This window comes from Atta cephalotes (genome assembly GCF_000143395.1).
Source record: "Atta cephalotes unplaced genomic scaffold scaffold00046, whole genome shotgun sequence".
Classification (NCBI taxonomy): Eukaryota; Metazoa; Arthropoda; class Insecta; order Hymenoptera; family Formicidae; genus Atta; species Atta cephalotes.
The window spans coordinates 701,946-707,463 of record NW_012130110.1 but is presented as its reverse complement, the minus strand read 5'-3'; positions in this window follow the sequence as shown (position 1 = coordinate 707,463).

The window sequence follows — 5,518 nt, the reverse complement described above, 5'->3', positions numbered from 1 at the left end:
TATATATATATATATATATATATATATATATATCACGAATGCAAAGTTGTAAAGTTAACGGTTGTCACATATGCTCGTCGATTCTCTTCCGGTTTTTTGGACATTGCATCAGCGGGTAACTTTGCTGTCCGATACAAATATGCCAGCGGCAATAAAGCACCAATACCGCTCGAACTGTTGTTAAAATGTCGCTACTTTTTTGTAATTATATAAAAATATAATATGCCGTTTTATTTATGTTGCAATCTGCTTTGAAATTTTATTGAATGCCAATGCTCGTGTGATTGGTAATATACTCCCCGCAGAAATATAATTAATCGTGTCAGCAATATTAATAGCACAACGATAAGTGATTTAATGAAGACATTTAAGTATGCTTCAGTAATAATTTTGTAAAGTTAATCGAAATCTGTATTGAATGTAATGAAGCTCGTTTGTTCAAACTTAATCGGTATTCATCAATGAAAGAAAAGTGACGGATGTAACAAAAACGTGCGGCGAAAAAGTCGCGCAGAAGAAAGGGTAAAAGAAAGTGCAAGGGGAGGAAATTCGTTGAGGTGAGCGCTGAGAAAGTTACGACGAACGCGCATTGTCCGTGCGGTCTTCGAGCGTTACACAAACACAATGAGACTAGGTTGAGCGTGGATTTAAGCGACTTGCGTGTTGGTTAGCTGGTTGTGAATCCGGGAGGACCGTCGGCGAGAAGAGAAAAGGGGGCAGGCGGTGGGGTGGCAGAGATGGGTAGGACGACGGACGACCCGGGGGGGTAGCGGCGGCGGTGGATGGCGGTGGCGGTGGTCGGGGGTTGTCCCTTGCTAAGCCAGCGTTAAGGGTGGCTAGAGTAGGTACGTAGAGCTTACGGGACGTACCGCAGGGATGAGGAACGCAGGCAAGTGAGACGGAAGGGAATGGCGAGAGCGAGAGAGTGACAATGTGGATTGGTGTGCGTGTTTGCAAGGCCCGAGAAGCACGCGTGAGGGAGGAAGAGAGCTTGAGCCGAAATGAGTCGAGAGAGAACGAGAGAGAAAGAGAAAGAGAGAGAGAGAGAGAGAGAGAGAGAGAGATGAGGGTAAAAGCGAGAAAGAGCGAGTAGGTCCACCGTAGGAAGAGAAGGCGGTGGTGGAGAATGTAGAGAACGAAGAGGAGAGCGCGGGTAAGCATAGAGTCCGTAGGTTGGCAGTCTTACAGATCAATAAAGCTAACCACCCTCCCCCTCCCCCTTTTCCGAGGCCCACCCCCTTTCGAACCACCCACCTGACCACCTTCCGCCATCTCCTCGTTTGCCACCTCCTCCTCTCTCGGGCTGCCTCAAGAACAAACCCCAATATGTCTGACAACAATGCCCACCCGATGGATTAGACGCTTCCGTTGGGTACATATATAAACGCATGCACGTGTACATATACGTAGAGATACATATGTGTATGTATGTGCACGCGCGTGTATTAGTATGTACAGTTTACCTCCTCGTCGTCGGTGTTTCGTTGTGACGGAGTCACTTACATGGATGATATCGTGGACACACGTATAAGCGAATTCTTTCTTGCCGCGATATTTTTTCTCTTTCTCACACCCTTTTCTTCGTTGTTCATCGACGGTGTCCGTGATCTATTAAATTGTCCGAACGAGATGAATATTCATACGCGATCACCAGTAACTTGGCAAGCCTTTGCTTTCATCATCGTTAATTGACACTGATTCCTTGACGTCCCTTATCGTATACGATGCGCGTACGATGGTCGGAAATTAGATTTAAAACGATCTGACCATAACGATGTTGCGGTCATCTTCTTTTTATCCGGGTGATTGCTAGTCGACGTATCCCTATATGATTATTCTACGGGATTTCGATCACCAGATTCAATCCCGAGAGTGACCATAAAGCACTCGTAAAGGATTTTATTTTGCAGTAAAATACATCTAGAGATGCTGTTTATTGTGATAGTTCTCACATAATGATGTATCGCTCATAAGATTATCCATTAAAATAAAAAACGAAAGATGTTGTCATAAAAATATAAAATTAATATAATTTCATTTCTGTTTTTTAAGAAATTGTTTTTAAGCAATCGATAAAATGATTCGATCATAAGTTATATTACGAGATAGTAGAAGTTATAAAAATTTTGGTTTTGAAAATTTCAACTGACCGCGTCTTTCAGTAGAAAAAGAACGCGCCGCGTGTCTACTGGAAGGTACATTCAAACAGGTGCACGACGCTCGACTTCCGACAAAAAAGCTCTCCACGAGCTTCCTGAGAAAACAAGCGAGTCGCGCGTAGGACGCGTGCTTCCGTAATACGTAAAACGTATTTGCATTCATTTCACGACTCTTTATTCGACGTTTCTTACACCAAGACAAGGCGTAACGTCAAGCAAGTTTTTTTTAGCTGAAGGAAAGAGATTAGTTTGTTCCGCGTAAAGAACCTGCTGCTGAGAGAAAGAAAAGAGGTCTGGCTGGCCAAAGGAATCCCACTTTCCCACGTGTCGAGGGGATGGGTAATTGCACGTACAATTTTTTTTCCTCTGGCTTTCCTTCGTTCGGAATTTTTCTCGGTTTTCTCCCGACGCGCTTCGCATCTCGTAACTTCGTATATGTATATATGCGGCCACCGTCATCTCGGGATACACGTGGAGACCGCCTGGACCGCGCGTATTCGTGCCGGTGGGACAATGTATACGTGAATAAACGTGTATATATGTGATCCACGCGATGGTGGGAGCCAAAGTTCACGGACTGAGATCACCAACATGTACGCATACGTACGCGACGGTCGACCCCTTTCAGAATATTTTCTCGGTTCTTTCTTGTGGACCCTCACCCTAAGCAGGACAACGTGGGGGATAGCTTGAGGTCCTGGTAAGACCCCCCACCAGCGATGCTCCTTATTGATCGTCCTCCAACTCACCTCCCCAAGAGGAGCTACATACCATGCTTGTGTGTGCTTTCTCCTTCTCCTTTATCCACGCTTAGGTCCACCCCCGCGGGTACCCTCCCGCCTTTGTAGAACCCACCTACCAAAAACCACCCTATCTCCTGTCTCTCTTCTAACCTCGACCGGCATCAGTCCGATCTCTCCCTTCCACCTTACTCGATAGTAACCCCCGGAACACAAAGAGCCAGCGTGATCCCCAGCGTCTGGGCACCACTACGGATAGTCCGGAAGCATAGTTGGACATCAGCTCCGACGACGCCAATTTACCGGCAATTTCGTTCCCGGGGAAAATTGATTGCGGTCTACAGAAATTCATAATTAGTTGGACGGGGCTGTCTGACATTCAAGCGCGGGAGCGTTCTCCAAACAGGAACTTAAGTATGATTAAACGTCGAGGTGGACGACATTTCTCCACATCCCTCCCATGTGGGAGAGAGCACAATTGCGGAAGGAACGTGACAAAACGTCACTATGCAAAATCCTTCCTTTTAAACACAGCTTTTGTTAAATAAGAGTCATGATGATATAATCTTTGATGTACATAAGACAATTAATAATATTATTCGGCCATAAGATAATGGCTTCTTATTTCTTGTATGTAAAAACTTTGTAGCATTAAAGTAAAAGCAAATTGTAAAAAGCATAGAATGTTAACGAAACAATTTTCATATAAGAAATCGTATAGTAATGAAAAATTTGTACCATTTTGCAATATATCTTTGTAAGTAATTCTTTTGTGGGACGATATTAAAACTCGAGGAGTTTCAGAGGAGGAAGAGATCTCAATGAAAGTATTATAGAAGGTGCATCGGGGAAGGCGGCAAAGTCGAACAGGTGCCGAGCACGTGGCCGATCGATGGCCAGGCAACGTGGTTTGCCTCCTTTTTTTCCAAGCGGGGCTTTTCCCGAAGAACCGCGCGGAGCCGTTTTTCATTCATATTTCCATGGTCGTGACCCGTTCATCGAAGGCTGCAACGCCGCGTTGCAGGAATCGATTTCGAATGGCGCATCACGCGCGGCCCTTCCTCCGCCTCTTTTCCCGCCACGGGTGTTCCCCTAGGTCGGGGTTACATTTATGTACTGACGCGTCGTATATTTATGTACTTTTTTTCGTCGCCATGCTACATTTTATCAAAATGTTCCGCTACGTGATCAAAGCGCAACCAAGAAGAATGCATTTTATACTGACACGATTGGCGAGACTGTCGCCCTTCGTATTAATTATTTCTTCCTACAAAGTTTAATTAATAAGAGAAGTTGTATCATTAAATTTTATTTAGAATGTTATTATTATTAGTGTTATTATTATTAATATTGTTATTATTATATGCAATAGCCAAATTGTATCTAATTCAGTGTAGTAGTACACGAATTTCTTTACCCTCGAGAACACAGGCTCGGAGTAGATTCAGATATTCAATAGAAAAAGGTGATTTGTAATACTGGCGGTAAACGGAGCAGATAGTTTGAGTTTTGTAATTGGATATATTTTTATAGCGGAATGAGTTACTGGGCAAATTATTCCCTAAGCTGGACCAGCCGTAGGTCGGCGTTGCATTTACATCACGTTGTTTTCCTCCCTTTCTTCCAACATTTTACAGTCCGTCCACTCGAGGGACAATAAAAATTGCACAACTCGACGATATCACTCTGCACGATATAACGTAGGAATTTTGCCCAATGAAATTGTTCCGAACGAAAGAGGCATTAAACAATATGTATAATGAAAATGTTTTAGGCAAAGAGAGAGAAAGGAAAAAGAAGAGAGATAAAGCAACTCTCTGATTATTGCGCGATTGTTGGCGTAACATTAACGAAAGGCAAATGTTAACGTTATATAACGTTTTTAAGCGAACCGCCAGGATAAATTGTTACAATCCTGATAACGATGTTGTCTATTATTTAAAAGCGCTCGATTTGTTATGGCACTGAGAACCGGATCCGAGAATGAAATAATCTATGGACGACCACATGTTGCACCGGGAATTTCTTTTCTCTGTAAACAATCCTTGCGATACTCCGAATAATAAAATTATCCAGTATAAATATACAAAAATGGATACCGCAATATTTAAAATATCTGAAGAAATAACTGTAACATTGAAAATATGAAACTCTGTTCAATTTGTGTTTTACTATATGAATTATCAAACAGTTAGAGGTGAAATTTGAAGAGTTGCCATTAAAGCAGCAAAGATGTGAAGAATAAATGTTAAGAAAAGAATTAATCAGAAAGTCTTTCAAGGATGATACATCCACGTCGCCTCACTGTTCCCGATTGTCAAGTTGGACCCAATGATCTACGAGGAACAATTTGGGGATGACGATGGTCGTTGTATAACCGTGGCAGCTCCAGTCTATCGGAGATATCCGATCAGCGCAACAGCTGATGGCTCGTGTATCTATCGACCCATCGGCTGCCATCGATATTGTAATAGTTTGCTAATAGTCCGACGATTGTTCGACCATTGACGCGACCTGTAAGCGGACACTGAGCTCGTCTCCATCAGCGACGCGGTATGAGCAAGGATGAGAGCGACGCGATGAGACAGAACGAGAGGGAGAGGAAGAAAGAGAAGGGGT